The sequence below is a fragment of the Protopterus annectens genome, chromosome 3.part0 (genome assembly GCF_019279795.1).
Source record: "Protopterus annectens isolate FY-2018-M chromosome 3.part0, PAN1.0, whole genome shotgun sequence".
NCBI classification, from domain to species: Eukaryota; Metazoa; Chordata; order Ceratodontiformes; family Protopteridae; genus Protopterus; species Protopterus annectens.
The window spans coordinates 1,903,275,751-1,903,296,903 of NC_056731.1; positions in this window are offsets into that span (position 1 = coordinate 1,903,275,751).

A 21,153-nucleotide genomic window follows, 5' to 3' on the forward strand; every position below is an offset into this window, starting at 1 on the left:
ACGATATAGCTGCCCGTATTTGCACGTGTGTGCCTGGGTGTGCCCATTGCTTAGCTACAGTTAGCAAGTCTGGCATGGAAGAGCATAAGAAAGAATGTTAATGCAAATCACACGAAATAGCAATAGCGTAATGGTAGAGTGTTCGCACAAAGAAGAGGCATTCACGGTTCAAGTTCCACCACTCCCTTTTGTATTTATTTTTTAAATCAGTATATGGAATAATACCTAACATATATGTTTAAACATAACTAAAAAGCAGTGAAATGGCCAATGTATGAGTGAATAAAATAAATATTTTAAAGGATCCCAATATAAAATTGCCTGCAGTTAAGCAGCGCTTCACCCAGCGCAATATAGTTGCCCCTGGGTAACTCGCGCTTTACCCAGCGCAAAATTGTTGCCCATAGCTAAATAGCACTTTGGCCAGCGCAAAATAGTTGCCCATAGCTAAATAGCACTTTACCCAGTGCAATCGGTTTGCATGGAGGTGCGCGCAGCGCCAACCAGCGCACCGTCAGGCAACGTGGAGCAACGTAGAGCAAAGTTGCTTACACAAAGCCACGCCCCCTAACTTGTCTGGACAGTAGTAAAATAAAATACAATGATAAGGTTTGAACCCAGGACACTGTGCACCATAATCAAAGTACTGAACCACTAAGCCACGACAGCTTAGGAAAAAACATCCACTGTTAACATATATATAGTAATAAATGTTAGATTAACCATTGCTAAGCAGGTCTGCAGTCAGCCGAGAATAGTCAAAAGCGGCCAATCACAGAAAAGTGTGGGAAATGCGGCATATGTAAGCTGCATAGGCGGGAATACTCACCATAACTGATTGTAGCTCCCATCTGCAGTTAGAATGTCTGGTGCTGGAGATTGAACACGCTTTAGAGCGCAACGCTGGGGCATCGAGGAGTCAAGATACATGGTTTGGCTCCTAGTCCATCGGCATGAGACTTGACTCTTGCAGGGCCAGTTCCAAAGAACGGAGTATAAGGCAGAGGCTTGGAACCGGTTGGCTCATTAACTCACCAGTGCCACAGGCATCCCTCGGACTGGTGAGCAGGACAGTCACCACCATGTAGACCCAAAGAGACAGAAGCAGGTCCTTCTGAACCAGTGGATCCAGGAGGCCCATCATATGCACGATGCCCCACTACTAAGTAGGTAGCCATGGAATACAGTATGTAAGACAAGCTAATATACTCTAAATAATGCATAGGTATGTCTAAATATGCTTCCATTTACTCCACAGCTGCAGGTGTTCATGCTATGAATCAGCAAGCCTATGCAGATAGGCTGCTAAGGCTGCGCCACCAGGCAGGTTAGTAAATATTCTCTAAGTTTTGTTATATAATATATGTGAGAGAGCATGAAAAAAGTGTCCTAACCCAATAATACAGCTAGCAAATGACCTGAATAAATCCACTGCATGTGCTGTTATATAACAAATGTCACTGAGCCCGAAATAGAGTGTACTAACCCAGCAATCAAGGTAAAATAAGTGTGGACTACTATCTCTGCATGTACTGTTATATAATTTAAGTGAGCAAGCCTGAAAAAGGGTGTTGTAACCTATCAATAAAGGTATAATATGTCCTGAGTAGGTCTTCCGTATGCACTGTAATATGAAATAAAGGAGAGAGCCTGTGGAAAAGAGTGTTTAATGTAATTAATAAAGGTATAATATTTGGAGTGTGTCTGTGTCACTTACATTGAAATGTTGTTGTACCCTAGCATTTAATAAACAGTACTGTAGTATTATTTGCTGTCAACCCACATTTGTGCAGTCCCATATGAAGTGGATGAATGAAGTGCCAGTAGCCGGGAAGCATATAACATTAATTCCCTGAATAAATCCTCTGCATGTACTGTTATACAACAAATGTCAGAGAGCCATGAATAGAGTGTAGTAACCCATTAATAAAGGTAAAGAACGTCTGGAATACTATCTCTGGATGTACTGTCAGATAAAATAAGTGAGCGAGCCTGAAAAAGAGTGTTGGAACCTATCAATAAAGGTATAATATGTCCTGAATAGGTCTTCTGTATGCACTGTAATATCAAATTAAGGGGAGAGCCTGTAGAAAAGAGTGTTTAATGTGAATAATAAAGGTCTAATACTTGGAGTGTGTCGGTGTCAGTTACCTAGAAATAATACATGTAGGGGATATACACCTGCAGTCAATAGTAATGTAGTGTAGAGTAAAATTGCTAATAATATGTTAATGGATGTTTCTTTTTCCCCCTACTCCATGTGCATAAGCAATGCAATTCCACACTGCAATGGGTATGTGTAATCTCATAACATTTGTTGGGACATCAGTCCTATTGTTCAATAAAAATCTGTTTTTGCTTTGATGCATGTGCCCTGTTCAAACACCACATTTTTGGTGGCCTGTTGCCACCAATCATCCCTGCATGCTGTTGTAATGTCCACTGTTGTTCAATATATGCATGTGTTATGCTTGCTGTTCAACTGTTGTAACCCTGGTGCATTGGGATAATGGGAATATTACTGCATGCTGTTACAACTCATTTTGAATGCTGCTGTCAATGTTGTAATTAAACACACCTAATCACAGTACGTATGGGAAGGCCATTCCCAGCGGACCCACCTGTCCCTCCTCAGCTGGCTATTGCACCTGGCACCAGCATGTCTGGTGCCCAGCCCGGGCTACCCTCCTCCATTGGTCCTGTGTCACCTTCGGGTGGAAGCATTGCAGGGGATGGGGCTCACCCACCCCTGCAAGCGTGGGTGGGGAAGGGCCACCTGTCACCCTCCGAAGGGTCCAGGTTGTGGTGCGTAGAGAGATCCAGCATTTAGTCGCTGATCCCCTATGCCAGTTCGAGGCAAGAGTGGCGCGACTCACGGGTGAGTCTGCCTTTCCTACGCAGCCCCCAGCACAGTGACCCTCGGGTCTGTGAAGGTGCAGTGATGACTGCTCATGGGTGGAGATCTCAGTCCCACTGTTACCATCTGTGGGCTCATGGGCTTGTGATTTCCAAACATCCGTCCCCATCAATTGTGTTCACCCACCCTATGTGCCATACTCTGCCCCTGTATGCATCTTTTTTGTCTTGTCTGTTTACCTCCACAACCTACCTCCCCAAATATACCTACTTCCCCTACCTCACTTTCCACTCTCACCTGAAAAAAAAAAAAACGGGCAATCTGTACCCACAAAAAAATTATGCCCCATACATAGCTGCCCATCTCGCACACATGTCCACTGGACATGTAAACTGATAATTACAATTGGCAGTACAACATACTTTGTTGTCGCCACCCCACTCCCAGGGGTGGGAGTATCCCAAATTAAGTCAAAATGCATTGCATATGCACAGCTGTTGCTGTTAAAGAAATGGGCAGCTATGAACCTTCCCTACACCCGTCCTGCACATCCCGAGCTTGTTTTCCTACTCTCTTTCCCTCTTTGTGCCCCCTTTTTCACCACTTTCCTATCTGCCCATTTTTTTTCTTTCAAAGAAATTAGCGGGGGTGTTAGCGGGAGTAAGCTCTTTTAAGCTGTAGTAAGCGGGTTTAAGCAAGTGTGCGCATGTGTGCGTTTAGCTTATCATTGCTAAGATATGATAAGCTAAGCCAAGCTTGGCTTAGTATTGCTAAAATAAAGGAAGCTGAGCTAAGCTTAGCTTAACATCACTAAGCATCGAACAAACATGCGCAAACCCGCTTACAACTTCTTAAAAGTGCCTTAGTCACTCTGTATGACAAGGCCCTTGTACTGCTCAGCAGCAAAATAAAAAACCTTGTCAGTCTCGAACCCAGGACCTTGGACTCACCAGTCTGCATGAAGTACCACTACACCACAGCAGATATACAATAACTTGGTGCTGAAAGAAATTTAACATGCATTACAATGAGTGAATGCAAAGGGAAAATAGGAAAGTCATAGGAATACATTGCAATAACTACTGTTGTATACCAGTTAATTCTCTAATTTGAAAAGAAAGTACATGCTCCCATGTATCCAGTGTTAGCATTAGGAGGTGTGAGTAAACCTACACACTGAGAAGAGTGTACTGGAAGAAGCAACAGTCAGGTTTCAGTACAACATGCATTTCACTGGCTACAACCCAGCTTCAGATATGAGACATATACCAACCTTCTCACTGAGACAACAGTGTCCACAGCAAACAAGCATGGTCCCCACCTTGCAAAATTGAAAGGGCTACGCCTACCTAACCTATCATTTTATAGCAGTGTACTGAAATCAGAGTGAGAACTGCAATTACCACACAGCAGGCTGCATGCAATTACTAAATGGTGGGCACCTATTGGTGCAGAGGCCATCACATGCACATGTGCAGATACCTAGAAAAGCAGCCTGTATCTGCTGTCCACACATGCAATAATATCATTGCACCAACTGGGAGAGAGAGAGAGAGAGAGAGAGAGAGAGCATGAGGGAGAGAGACAGACAGAGACAGACAGACAGACAGACAGATATAAACAGGCAGTGGGAGACAGACACTGAAAACAAACAGCAACACACAGAGGAAACCAAAACCAAAAAAAAAAAATACAACACCTACAGCACACGTAGGTGAGGAATACAAAGGTAAGGTATGTAACAGATATGTATTTGCTGACATCCGAAAGATGGGTCTGAAGGGTACCCTACATACTGTGAATCATCCATATGTGGCAGCATTCCGTATCTATATGTACATGCACATTTGCACAGGGCAAGGGACATACTGCAACTGTTAGTGAAGGCTGGACATATGTATGTTGTTGAAGGCTGCTATGTGCACGTATGTATGTAGGTTGTAGTGTGTGGCATTGCAGACAGCAAGCAGTGCCGGTATATGTCATGTGGTGATTAAACACTGTGGGACTGAGCTACAGATAGTGAGGCCTGCTACAGCTATATGGCCTGAGGACAGCAGAATGCATTCTGCACAACATTGTGAAATAGTATTACATAACCGTATGTCTCACAACTGTTGCATAATTGACATCCCCACCATGACAGGTGGGCAGTATATGTGCCTATATGTGCAGCTATATGTACAGCAATGGATGTTTAGATGTATGTGTATATATATATATATATATATATATATATATATATACATATACATGTATATATATATTTATATATATATATATATATATATATATATGTATATATATATATATATATATACATATATATATGTGTGTGTGTGTGTATGTATATATATATATATATATATATATATATATATATATAGAGAGAGAGAGAGAGATATGTGTGTATGTATATATATATATATATATATATATATATATATATATATATACATATATATAGATATATATAGATATATAGAAATATAGATATACAGAATTATAGATATATAGATCTATATATATATGGATATATATAGATATATATGGGTATATATGGATAAATATAGATATATATTGATATATATGAATATATATAGATATGTATGGATATATATGGATATATATAGATATATATATATAGATATATATATAGATATATATAGATATATATAGATATGTATGGATATGTATGGATATGGATAGATATGGATATATATGGATAGATATGTACATATGTATGTATATATATATATATATATATATATATATATATATATATATATATATATATATATATATTTATAGAGAGAGAGAGGGAAACACAGGGTCATATGTACTGCAACAGGTGCCTGTTGTCCAAGGCATGGACTGAAGACCAGTGTTGATACTGCAGTGCCATACCTCTTTCCAAAACACCTTACGCAGTAACTGCCACATAGGTGGTAGCCTGCCTAACACTGAAGGTGTCAGAAGGGAACACGGGACACAGGTGGACAGTAGGCTCCCCTTTGATAATCACAGTGCCACAGTAGTCATATAATCTGTCTATGTGGTACGTGTCATCACAAAAGGTGTGTCATCTAGTGTAATATAGGTTGGTGTTCCCCTCTACTCATCACAATGCCCCATGTGGTATGTACCTCACATGACAACTACAGCAAGTGGAAAGGCCACAGAAATACCTAACAAGGAGTATTACTGCCCTCAAGCACATGCCCTATGCAGACTGACTCACAAAACCACATCTAGAGTGCGTTGCATACCGCTCACCCAGAGGTTACCACTGCTGGACATACAGAGGTATGTCACACCCATAGCAGTCGGCCAACCACCATGACAACACCTCACAACCCCTCCGGGCTACATGACCTAGGGCCCTAATCCTTGTCACCTCTTTAAACAGCACATGCTGGAGGTACAGGTTCCTATCCACGAATATGCCATACTCTGGACTAAACCACCCAGCATTAACAAACAAGGCTCCTCATTAGCAGATGTCATACTTACCCCTGATGATTGTTTTAGAGATAGGTAATATGCCCTGGGAGTCACCTCTGTGTATGCGGTTGACAGGAGCAAGTGAAATCACATTACATGTGTGTCAAAGGGCAGGGTAGCATATGGCTAGGCTGCTCTAGGCCCTAGGGCCAATAGCATATTACCTACCTATGACACAATACACACACACACATGTACTCAGTGCAATACCTGCTATGTGAGGTGGAATGAGTGTGACAGTGACTGTGTGCAAGGTTTGTAAAGGTGTGATAGCTTAGTATGAGGTTGTGTCTGTCATGGTAGTTTGTGTCCTAGGTGTGAGGCCAGAGAAAGATGTGTCAGTTATTGGGATGCAGCCATAGTAGGATGGCATATGTTGTGACATAGTTCGTTGTGTACGACTGTGGTGTCCCATTGTAGGCTGAAGCAATACATGTATGCTCAGTAAGTGGTACTGCTGGTGACTCCAGCTCACATATGAACTGTTGTACTACCTGAAGCTGTAGGCCTGCACAGCACAGTATGGTGTATGTTCACAGTCCCTGGTAACACTGTATTGTGTGTTTCCTGTAGTCTGCACAGATTACATACCTCAGGCATAGGTATCTGTAAGTAGGAGCACACAGTACTATAAGGTACACAGGTAATGCTCATCTGTGTCGGCATACATCTGTGTGTTGTATGTATGTCTGGATGTGTGTTTAATGACGCCTGTACCATGCCCGCAATGACATGTGTGTTACAGGGTATGTGTGTGTACCTAGCAACATGTATACCCTGTTACAGCAGTATGCCAGTTATATTAACAACCATGCACATATGTTAGGTAGGGGTATGGCATCAAAGACTAGGGTGATTTACCGGTAATACTGTAAATGTACACAACATTCATAGGTTCATAGGTTCATACTAGGCTATCTGCCCGAGGGCATTTACAAGCCTAGCCCATAGTTTTGTGGCTTACGCCACCCCTTTAGTATGGGGAACTATACCCATTATTTTGCTGTGCCTCTGTCGAGCAGTGACACTGAGGTAATCCCTGGGGTATATCTGCGATCTCCCATCCATTGGTCAAGATTTCTCTTGAACAAGGCCAGCGAGGTGCTCTGCCTCACATATACCGGGATTTTATTCCACAGCATAGGGAGTCTTTGGGTGATGAATCTATCCCTCCAGCACGTCCTATTAATAGCCGTGTCGAGGTTTAAGTCTCCGCCTGTGGCTCTGATGGATCTAGATTTTTGAGGTGAAGCATATTCATCAAATCTGGGTTTGACATGGCCTTGTATGTTAGGCAAAGGTCACCTCTGAGCAAGCGGTAAGTGACTGAATAGAGCTGGAGTTCTTTCAGTCGGGCAGCATAGGACAGATGTTTGAGACCCTTTATCCTTTTGGTGAGGAACTTTTGTGGCCTCTCCAGCTGCTGCAAGTGTCGGGTCAGATACATTCCGAATGGGGCATTGTACTCAATCATTGGTCTGATGAGTGATGAGTATAGGGAGACTATGACCTCCCTTGATCTAGATGAGAATCCCTTCATGATAAGGTGGGCAATGTAGAAGGTCTTCCTAACTACTTTAGCTACATGGGTGTCGAATGACAGACTACTATCAACCTGGGTCCCCAGGTCCCTGATAACTTCTTCTGTGCTCAGTGGATTGCCACCTATTTGGTAGCTATGGGTAACCTTGTTGGATTACATATTTCATCATGCATTACCTTGCATTGGATTACATATTTCTTCATGCATTAGCTTGATATATACTCCCGGGGCGAGGTTATGCATTGTATCCCAAACAGTGTGCCGACTACTGGTGTATACTGGTGTTTTATATGGAGTGTTGCAGGCACTGTCAGCCAGTTGTGGGCTGAGCACTAATATGTGGTATTGAATGTGTGTATCCTCTGATAGACAGATAGATGCTATATATGGCAGTTAAGTGATATCTGTACTTCATAATGTTAAGTGTGCCACATGACATGCTCACACATATCGTTTAATTGTCTTCCAGGGTTATGGCTCATCAACGTAATCCATCGTATTCAGCTGCGGAGGAGCAGGAAATTCTGAACAGCCTGGTGCAACACTATAACCTGCTTTTTTCCAGGGTCAGCCAGCACCAGCATGACCGTACTGCACTGTGGCAAGACCTTGTTTGCCGGGTAAATGACATAGGCATGCATAACCGGACATATGAGCAGGTACGCCATCACTGCAGTGATTTAATTAGACATGTCCAGCCGCGTGCATCTGATATCCATAGGCAACAGCTTGCCACAGGTGGTGGGGCGGCCATACATCCCCCCTCACCAGAGTGGAGGAGCTGCTCCTAAGCATGGTGGCTCCTGGCCTACAGCAGCAACAGCATCACACATGTGTCATCATGGAGGCCGGAGCCACCCAGAAGGATGACATGGAGCGTGCAGGTAATACGCCCTAGCTGTAGACTACCGTTACCTGTATTGTTAGAATATGCATATGTGGGATGTGTACTGTGTGTTTAGCAGTTGTGCTGTCTAACATGTGCAATACTGATATTTGGAATAGAATCCATACACCTGTGACTGTTGACTGTTGTTCCACTGTCGTTTAGCACACTCACAGTAGCAATGCCACAGTTGTGGCCACTGACAAACTGTGTCATATTCTTCTAGGTCCCTCTGGTGTGACAGCAGGGCAGACAATACATGCTGGTGAGTGTGTTAACACTTTAATATTGGTAATGAAATGTGGATGTCATAGGTGAGGTGTAGGCCATGTGCACGTAACACACCTACACATAATGCATGCTGTGCATGTTTGCTGTGAGACATCAATCATCTCAGTAAAGTCAGTAGCTGCAATGCACAATGCAGCAGACACAATTGTGGCAACACTGTACTGCACATTGGATATGCATAGTTGCTACAGCTGTACACAGAACACATTTATCATACGCAGTACACAAAAACATGCTACATTTGGCATTACCACACACCCGCTGTAAGGTCACACCAGTATCCCACATGTCATGCACACACACATGATGTACCTCAGGGGTAGAGGCCTATCATGGGGCTGTGCAACACTCAGCAACACATAACACAGTCATGTTAAGCAATGCTCCCTATTGGGCACTTCCCACACCCATGTACAAGGTGGCTGTGTAATTGTGAACATAGCCACGGCACTGCAGTTCAGGTACAGAATGCTAGGCAGTGGTCTTGCACACATTAGTAACTGTGAGTGACCACAAGATGCATGTTGATGATGGCACAGGGTACTACACCCCATCCAGTTACAGTGACCACAGTACTACTCATAGCAGTCATTGCTTTGCACCTCAGTGTTGTGTGTGTGCAAACATATGCACCTATACACAATATGCATAGCATGTTGTCTGTGTGCTTACATATGCCAGTATACACAATATGCACAGCATTCACCATCCACACAAAGTGTCACATATATGTCCTGGAATGCTAGTGGGTGTATAGGTCACTTGACACACATTGGGTATGTGTGGTGTTTAATGTTGCAGTAGTGTAGCATGCCATGCCATGTCTGGCACCCACATATCTGCAATATGTCCCACACTAACCATGACCACTGTACACTGGCCATGTCGAGCATTGGGATTCCTTCACGTCAACATGCACCGCACATCCCGTGTGTGTACATAGCATGCATATGCTACACCCATGCCCACTATTATCTGCTATGGACACAGACACTGCACTCAGACATGGATATCTATGTGTCACACAGATAACACATGCAGCCATGGCATGTATACTTGTGAGTGATGGTGCACAGGGCATTGCAGAGCTGATAATACCTGCACAGCAATGTTGTGTCCATGTACACATTGTGTTCCAGGGTGTAGCCAATCACTGAACAACTACATAGTTGCATCAAAGCCATGTATACTGCCATTTAATAGGGGCGTCTACACTTGCACTGCATGGTCTTGTGCAACACATATTCTGCATGCTGACACGTGTGTGGTGACTGTCTACCTTGTGATACTGACACCCACCTTCACCCACTACAGAGTATGAGCTGGATTGCTGGTATGTATGTATATGTGCTGTAGTGAGGTGTGTATTGGTGTTCATGTGTGCATGTGTGCTTGTGTTCATGTGTGCATGTGTGCATGTGTGCATGTGCAGACCGTAAAGTGTGTTTTCTGTCTTCATCTCACAGGTGCTGAGTTAGGGGTTGGCGAAAGCAGCAGGCAACCTGAAGCCACTACCACGAATAGTGGTGATGATGACAGATGTATATTGGCACAGGAAGATTTGACAGGGTCTGTCGTTGGTCCACCAATCAGCAGCACACAGTGTTCAACCCCATCTATGCGCACACTCATACTGTCAATACATCCCTCACTACCAATGGCCATAGGTGAGGGACAGCATACAGTTGGCATTGACCAGGAGAGTGTGGTACCCATGGCACTTGCATCCCCTCACAGCAGCCATAGCTGTAGACCTGGAATGGTACCACATAGGCGGAGGTCCAGTGGTTCTCGGGGGAGCACCACTGGTCATATTGCCCCTGGCAGGCATGCCCTCACAGGTCTTATGACAACCAGTATGTTCCGCGCTGTAATGCAGGCTCAGGCATGTATGGAACGGTACACCAGGCAGGGACTTAGGGTGCAGAGGGCACATTACACCACTATCAATGACAGCATCCGTGACCTTGCCGGTGCCATCCGGACTTACACCGAGGTCATTGATAGACATTGGGGGGAGACATTAGATGCCCTCCACAACATGTCTTCCATGAGCCAGGACCATGCAGGACGGTTGCGATGTCGATGCAGATGCATGCCAGCAACAACTGGCAGTGGTCGCAGATGGCCCACAGTTCACATCCCCTCCCATAGTGGCAGTACCAGCCCCAGCAATGCTTTGGCTGGCCTGTCCATTGACCATCCCAGTAGACCATGTGCACATGGCTCTGGCCAGTCCCAGCAGGGACATGGATCCAGTCATCATACCTCTGCCTCTGATGACAGTACCCAGTCAGGGTTGGTACCCAATACTGTCTGTAGCACCCCTGCCAGGCACAGGTACTGTATCCATGGCCGGAGACAGTGGTCTGTACAGCCTAGCAGGTACAGTCTGTGGCTGTCCCACAAACTACTGTATATGGCAGCCACATGGTGGAGCTGTGTGCATGCAGAGACACACACATTAACTAAACAACTAGGGCTCACACATGCACACACACATTACATCAACATTGGTCCATGCTATTCTGTTGTCCTTCACACACACACACACACACACACACACACACACACACACACACACACACACACACACATGTCGATTGGATGGGTCAATGTCAGGCTCTGGCAAACAGCATAACACCCTGTGCATATGATGATACCTGTGTCGCCTGCTGTCATCTGCATCATTGATAGAGGGACAGGCTAACATGGTGCTGATGCACAGGGTGACACTATAGCAGTGTAGCAATAATAGCAAGTTGTCAACAAGTGTAACAACATCCTTGTAGGTATATCTGAGCAGACATTATGCATCAAAGCTCTGATTGTCAATGTAGCATTGTTTACACCACTGTTAGGTCTGAGTATGTATTTTCCACCCATGTGCCACTTGGCTGAAGTGTAATGTGTTGCCAGCATGTGTTAGTGAGTGGACAGTATGTGTGTGATGTGTGCAGTACAGATTAGCAAGTGTACATCTGTGAACATGGTGGGTGCGCACTGTCTGCATGTATGTGCATAGTGGACACATGGGACGTGTGGCATACCATGTCGTACACATTGTTAACATCTCATAGTATCTTTCAATGGCCAGTATGCATTCTACTACAGTTATGTACTAACATGGGTAGACGTGTGTATGACATGGGTTGACACTATGCTGTGGGCGATACCGTTAATATCTGTCAATGATTTGCAGTCTGGTAGTATACACAACCTCAACAGCATGACTATAAGCAATCATTGGATGATGTCCTGCCAAATGACAAAGTAGTAGGGAACCCAGTAACAATTGGATCCTTCCGGTGCTACACTTTAGCACTAACCAGTGGTAATGACCGCCACCCATTCATGTGGCCACACCTGTTTGGCATATAGCCCCCTTAGGTACATGCAGACACAATAGGGATGTGTCCATCCAAATCTGGAAATGCATGGATTGGCCTACAATGCATTCCCTGGATGGGACGTATATCCTACACAAGGGTATCATACAGATAGATACCTGTTGTCTGATACATGCTGTATAGCAGTAAGCCGACTATGGCATAGTCATCCTCATGTACTATACATACTATCCCATCACTACCACACAGGTGGTAGCCCTCAACATGTATGTTGGGTACCAATGTGTACATACAGCCTCATGTTATGTCATGTGTCCCTTGATATCCACATATCCATAGGTATTGTGGAGTCCCAAGGTGTATCACATAAGACATTAGAGGCCTGAATGCATATCCACAAGGCAGCCGTACACCTATAAAGACTGTCCATTCTTGGCAGTCTTTGTTGTGTATGACCATGTCTGACATATACCCCAGGCATATACCCTCACTCACACTACTCTTAAGTAACTGTCATGGGTGTGTGTGCCACAGATGACCTTGGCCACAGAACATGACAGTGGATGGCCTTGTCACATACATACATATGTGACCTATAATCTGAGAAGCAGCGGTACAATCTGTCAGAGGAAACAAATGTATTCATGTAGTATGCAGGCTTCACACCTATGTACTGATTGAGGGGACATGTACACATATATATATTTGCCACGCAGATACCTGATGTGTGCAATGCACTTACTGTTGTAATCATACTATGTCATACCATAGTAAAAGCAAAACCCACACCGCATTGATCAACAGTGACACACACACAGTCAGCATTTCCAGGATTCAAGCCCCTACCTAGCTATGTTATGATATTAGAGACCAATGCACTAACACGGCGCGCTATCTTCTTTACTGGGTGGCTTCTCTTCTCCGGCTGTATTTGTAGGATGGTGACATCATCAGTCTTTCCAAAGAGGAATGTACCTCTTCTAGTGAGTTTTCCCAGTCTCCAAAAAGGGGACACCTCTCAAAGGAAACTGCACACATACACACAGAGTGATGGACTAACATGGCACGCTATCTGCCTTACTGGGTGGTTTCCCTTCTCCGGCTGTATTTGTAGGATGGTGACATCATCAGTCTTTCCAAAGAGGAATGTACCTCTTTTAGTGAGTTTTCCTAGTCTTCAAAAAGGAGACACCTCTCAAAGGAAACTGCACACATACACACACCCAACCCCTACCTAACTATGTTATGATACTAGAGAGAGACGCATTAACACAGCGCGCTATTTGTTTTAGTGGCTGGTTTCCCTTCTCCTGCTGTATTTATAGGATGGTGACATCATCAGACTTTCCAAAGAGGAATGTACCTCTTTTAGTGAGCTTTCCCAGTCTCCAAAAAGGGAAGACCTCTCAAAGGAAACTGCACACATACACACAGAGCGATGCACTAACACGGTGCGCTATCTGCCTTACTGGGTGGTTTCCCTTCTCCGGCTGTATTTGTAGGATGGTGACATCATCAGTCTTTCCAAAGAGGAATGTACCTCTTTTGGTGAGTTTTCCCAGTCTCCAAAAAGGAGACACCTCTCAAAGGAAACTGCACACATACACACACCCAACCCCTACCTAACTATGTTATGATACTAGAGAGAGATGCATTAACACAGAGCGTTATTTGCTTTACTGGCTGGTTTCCCTTCTCCTGCTTTATTTATAGGATGGTGACATCATCAGACTTTCCAAAGAGGAATGTACCTCTTTTAGTGAGTTTTCCCAGTCTCCAAAAAGGGGACACCTCTCAAAGGAAACTACACACATATACACCCCCCCCACACACACACACAGTTTGCAGGATTCAAACCCCTACCTAACTATGTTATGATACTAGAAAGAGAGACGCATTAACCAGCACACTATTTGCTTTACTAGCTGGTTTCCTTTCTCCTGCTGTATTTATAGGATGGTGACATCATCAGACTGGACATGGTGATGTGTGTACACTTTGTTTATGCCATTCCAGGGATGGTCCATGTGGGTTAGCAGGTGTCAACAGCTTGAACAAGACCTCAGAATCCTTACCTTGTGTGATCTATCTGTGGACGCATTGACATTCCGTCATATGTCAACACATATTTATGCACAGCTTGTTGGTTTTTGCGGATACTACATGTGTCTGGGATGTTGATTAAGGGCTATTCAAAGTCTATGTGACACATGTGTAGATGTGTTCATTGATGTATGTCCTGGGTGGCTGCCTTGCAAACAGTCTAGCATGTTTGGGAACCATGATCTGCACATGAACATACCACAGTTGGTAGGGTTGTGTGTATGTCAGCTTCCAATAGCTCTGTTTATGACTGCAACCATGATGGACTCCATGACCTTGCAGATCAGACTTCATAGGCGTACAGGACTTGACTTCCCATGGTGTGTTGTGTACCAACACTTGTGAGAAGTGCCATATGTAGCTGTGACACATTCAACGGTTCCACATCCTGTGTAGGGGGTGAGGCTCAGCTGACTGTTCAGGTGCATAATCTGTTTGTTCTGTAGTTTGTGCATGACACATATTGTGAATCAATGTATTCCACTTGCTGCCATGCATTCGGCAGTGGGGGTAGCTGCTCATCCATTCTACATGTGATATCTCCTAGTATGATGATATGGACTATTGTCAGTGGGAGGTGGGTATGTACATATGGGCCTGTCTTTCATGATGTCGGCATTGTCACTCAGGTACAGTTGGTCCTAACTCAGGACATATATGGGTGTACATTGCTATTTATGACATAGCTGAAGGATGTGTCATGATTCAGTCTGGACTCCTTCTCAGCTACTCTTTACAAAACACCAATGAACATGAGCACTAATCCCTGTTATACTCTTTTACATGCTTAACACCCTACTGATCCTTTGTGATCAGGCTACAGAGTATGTCATGATAATATCCTGGCATGTCCAGGGGTCAGTTTCGTGTGTACTTTCCAGTCCAGCTGGTGGATATTGTGATATTGACACAATGTTACATCTGCTTAATGTACACAGACAACCCTCTCCTCTTCCCGACAAACTCAGATATATGTGTGAGATGCACCTATATAGACATACAGGGTGCTGAACTCTCTCGACCCATGACTGGCACAGTCTATCAGGTGGTGAAGGTAACCACACACACCACATATCAGTCTCACATATCCTCTAGCAACAGCACTCAATCCACCTTATCACACATAGACATACTCAGATGCTGTAAATGTACTCTACCTAAGCAGCAGAGACCTTCAAAGCAGACACGCACACACCTGCTACCCCACTACAATACCCACATATCACATAGTTCACAATGTCAGTGTGCCACACAGTCACTGCCCTTCAGGCTAAACAACACACCTAATACACTTGTAATAGGCAACACTTATTGTCAGACACACTGACATACCACTCACCAGCCCTAACAAGGGAATAGTCACTTTGGGCTGTCTGTTGGGTGCCAGGATCTGCCGCATAACACAGGCGGTCAGGTCACTCCAAAGCAAGTACAGGACTGGCACCATCATTGTCCATGCTTTTGTGTATAACCTCAGACGTTACTCCCTCGACCACATGACATGATACATGGAGGAACACTCTGGTCATGTAGCCCAGGCCAGTATGACCCTGACCTTGTCTAGCATCTTACACCCACCAAATATGATGTCACAGTATACGGACACACATATCACATTTAACAGTTGCCTAACAAATTTGTTTAATTTGCAGGGGATACAGTGTCTGTCAGCCTATGGTGACATGCTCAACATGCCACGTAGCTTCACTATGGACAGCTTGTACCTGTCACCCTTGGACTTTGGAATGCTGGCTAAGTCTCTTGCTACCACCATAGTGCCTTTTTTAAGCAGGGCTCAGAAGACAAACCCACCTCCATAGACATTACAGGTTAAATGAAACTAAAGGTAATGCTGCTCAACAACAGTTGTGTTAACCTCATATTGCGGCCACTCAGGACTCTCCTCAGTATGGAGGATAGCGATATCTGTGCACTGACAGACGCCTGGTTCAGGCTCGCTTATGCACACCAGCACTACCAGGTTATGTTTCATACCATGCTGTCTGACAATACTTGGAACAGATAACACAACTAGGGGGAGTATCCATATACATCACAGATACACACACCTCTGGGTTAGTAGCACTGCACAAAGCATCACAGACCATACATATACAACTACCATTGTGCAATACTGCCTTTCAATTTGTTGCCTGCTACAGAACACACTCCCAAACGCAGGAACCGCACTCAGCTTTCGTGGGAACTATGAAGAATATGAAGGTCTCCACAAACACCAATATATTGTGTGACTTCATATACACAAATATTGACTGGGGATGCTACTCAAGCCCCGACACCCTCACCTAACAGTCGCTACAATTTGTAGACTCATATGCTATGGCACAAACAAGGAGGAATACATATTGGACCTGATCATCACCAACATGGGGACTCTATATTCCACACCAGCGATATACCTCTCATCGGTAAGATCAGAAGATACATGTATCTCACTGGACATACATATACCCTCCACACACCCATCCTGGGTAATCTTGGTGAACTTCTCATGAGCCAACGTCTCACTTCACCGCAGCAAGGTGGTATCCTTCAGAGACCCTGAGACAGTGGCAAATACAGATCACACTGCTGCATCCTTTACATACACATTCTATGGGCACCTAGTGGACTGCATGGATTGTGCTATCCCAAATAACAACAGGACTCGCTACTCCAATGGCAGGGGACCTGTCTGGTAGACCCCAGCCATTAATAAGCTGTACAATGTCAGGAGGAAGCTACTACATGATAGACCATAATCCCAGACTGGGAAGGCATCTGTGATCTGTACTAGCAGACAGCTACGATCACTCATGAGCTTTTCTAAGGGCCGCTTCTACCGGACAATTGCAACAGACACATAGGACTATCACACAGCCTTCTTCAGTTATGTCAGGAACCTGGGTGGACACTCACTGATATGCTGTGGGTTACTGCATACTGACTACACCTACCCTGAACCCACTGGCATTGCCAACATCCTGGTAAACAGGTTCAGTGCAGATGTTTCCCACCCATCCCCCCTAAGGAGCAACTATCCATCCCAACAGAGTATAACCTCCCTGACATCACACAGTAACAGGTGAGTGCTGCCCTCCCCAAAGCGTACATCACAGTATCAATGTGACCTGACAGTGTCCCAGCCTGCATCTTACATGAGCATCATGACAGATGTAACCCTCACATTACATCACTGTTCAATATCGGAGTTACCACAGGATATGTACCCGAGGAATGGCGTACAGTGACTGTGGTCCCGCTCCACAGAGTTGGTGCCACAACGGACCACAGACAATATTGCCCTATAAGCCTAAATAGCCTGTTCTGCAAAGCTATGGGGTGTATTGTCATGGGATTCATACACATAGACATTGGGAACCTACGGACACTGTGTCCTACACATTTCAGCATTGTTGTGGGCAGATCTTGCCTTTTGAACCTGTTTGTATTCTTTAAATGGCTAACAAGTCCATTGACATAGGGATGGCTGTCCACACAGCCTACCTGAACCTTGCAAAACCCTTCAACACAATAACCCACTGGGCCATTATGCATAGGCTCACCAGCGTCGATATGGACACATATCTCACACGTTGGATTGATACATGGATCAGGGATAGCACCCACATGGTCAGAATTGCAGGTGCCATATTTGACTATACACCAGTTACACGTGGCATCCCACACGGCTCAGTCCTGGGACCTCTCTTGTTCAGTATATATTTGTCTGACGTACAGGCTACCACAGGGGGAATATGGCTGAACATGTTTGCACTTGACTGCAAACTGGGTGCCATGATCAACTCTCCAGCTGCTACATGCATACTCAAACAGGGTCTCACAGAGATGGATGACTGGTGCCTGAGCCATGGCCTACAGCTAAATGCCATTAGTTGCATAGTCATCCCCTTTGGGAATAATAGCATGCCCACACATTACCACATAGGTAGTACTCCATTACATACGATAGGAGTTGTTAGGGGTTGGGGACATGACTTGTTCGTACTGTCACCTTTGACATTCACGTTGCAAAGTGGTTGGACACACCTTCTATGTGGGCCACCTTATCCCATATGGTTTCACATCTAGATCGAGTGAGGTCATTGTGCCCCTATACTCATCACATCCATGCTTGGTTACAATGCCACATTTGGGGTGTACCTTACCTGACACCTGCAGCAACTGTACTGGCCACGGAAGTTCCTCACCAAGCAGATCTAGGGACTCACACAGATGCCCTGCACAGTTCAGATGCAGTAACTCCAGCTCTACTCAGTCGCTTACCACCTACTCAGATATGATGTGTGCCTGTTGTTTACAGATATACCCAACCCAGAATTACTGGACATGCTCCACCTCAGGATATCCGACTCCCTTGGAGCTACACACTCCAGGGACGTATACCTCAGCACAGATGTTAATAGGACATTGTGGAAGGACAGATTCTTATCTCAGAGGCTCCACTCACTCCAGAATGTAATCCCAGTTTCACATAGGCAGAGCCACCCACTGACCACCTACTGGAGACATCTTGATGACTGTATGGGTGATCGTATGTTTACCCCTGGGATATCTTCTGTGTCCCTGCTAGACAGAGGCACACTAGCCTAAACATACATGGGCTATCTTGTGTGACCTACTATTCACACAAAAGAAAGAACTTTGGTGCTACTGCCAAAAAATTCAATGACACAAGAATACCACACCAAGAACTTTATTATATAAAGCTTTCGGGTCTACACACTTCATCAGTATAAAATAAACTCAATAATGCAACATTTATAGTTTCATAGTTCCATAGTTTAGTACTAGGCTATCTGCCCTGGGGCATTTATAAGCCTAGCCATAGTGATGTGGCTTTCGCCACACCATGTAATGGTACAAAAGTGTACAGAATAGATTTAGAATACTGTGCCTCTGTCTAGTAGTGACACAGTGAAGACTCCCTTACATAATAGAATTAGTTTACTGTGCCTCTGTCTAGTGGTGACACAGAGATGACCCCCGGGGTAAACCTACGATCTCCCATCCACTCGTCAAGATTTCTCTTTAAGAGAGTCAGTGAGGGGCTCTGCCTAACATGAACTGGGATTCTGTTCCAGAGTATGGGAAGCCTCTGAGTTATGAATCTGTCCCGCCAGCATGTCCTATTCATATTTGTGCTGAGGTTTAAATCTTTAGCTCTCGTGGTTCTGATGGATTTGGATTTTTTGAGGTGGAGCATGTCCATCAATTCCTGATTGGACATGGCCTTGTACGTCAGGCACAGATCACCACTGAGTAGGCGGTATGCTACTGAATAGAGCTGGAGTTTCTTTAGTCTGGCAGCATATGACATATGTTGGAGACCCTTGATCCTCTTGGTGAGGTACTTTTGGGGTCTCTCTAGCTTTTGCAAGTGCTGGGTGAGGTACATGCCAAATGGGGCACTGTACTCAATCATGGGCCTGATAAGGGAGGAGTATAGGGGTACAATGACCTCCTTTGATCTGGATGTGAATCCCTTCATGATAAGGTGGGCAAGGTAGAAAGTCTTTCTAACCACTTTGGCAACATGGGTGTCAAATGAGAGGTCACTATCGACTTGGGTCCCCAGGTCTCTGATTACTTTTTCCGTACTCAGTGGGTTACTGTCTATGTGATAATTTGTGCATACTTTGTTTTTCCCAAAGGGGATGACTATACATTTTTTGGCATTTAGTTTAAGGCCATGACTCCGGCACCAGTTGTCCGTTTCAGTGAGGCCTTTCTGTAGGATGTATGTGTCAGCAGGTGTATCGACTATGGCGCCTAGTTTGCAGTCATCTGTGAACTTTGTCAGCCACAACCCTCCCATGTTTGCTTTCACATCTGAGAAATAAATGCCGAACAAGAGGGGTCCCAGGACAGAGCCCTGTGGGACACCACTTGTGACTGGCTTTGGGTCTGACATGGCTCCAGTGATTTTGACTTTATGGGTTCTATCCTTTAGCCAGTTTGCAACCCATCTTGTGACATATGGATTTACATTTAAGCTGTTGAGCTTGTCTATGATGCCTGAGTGGGGTATTGTGTCGAAAGCTTTAGCCAAGTCCAGGTAGGCTGTATGGACTGCTTTGCCCTCGTCAATGGCTCTAGTGACTGTTTCAAAAAGTCAACCAGGTTCAAAAGGCAGGATCTGCCCTTTACAAAGCAGAACTGGGTGGGGTCAAGTGTCTGTAGGTCCCCAATGTCTCTGTTTATGAGTTCCATAATGATTCTTTCCATAACTTTGCAGACCAGGCTGGTTAAGCTTATGGGGCGGTAGTTACCAGGGTCTGTAGAGGTGCCTCCTTTGTGGAGTGGGACTACTGTTGCTGTACGCCAGTGTTCAGGTACATATCCTGTAGTAAGGCTAAGGTTAAATAGCATTTTTATGTGCGGGTTTAGCTCCTCTTGGAGTTCACATAGCACGCAACCCAGGATGCCGTCAGGTCCCATTGATGCTGTGTTTTTAGCTTTGCTGAGGGCGGTTCTCACCTGGACATCTGAGATGACAGGGAGGTTACATTCAGCTGGGATAAGTATTTCTTCTTTTGGGGTGAGGGAGGGAGAAATTTGCACTGAACCTGTCTGCCAGAATGTTGGCAATATCTGT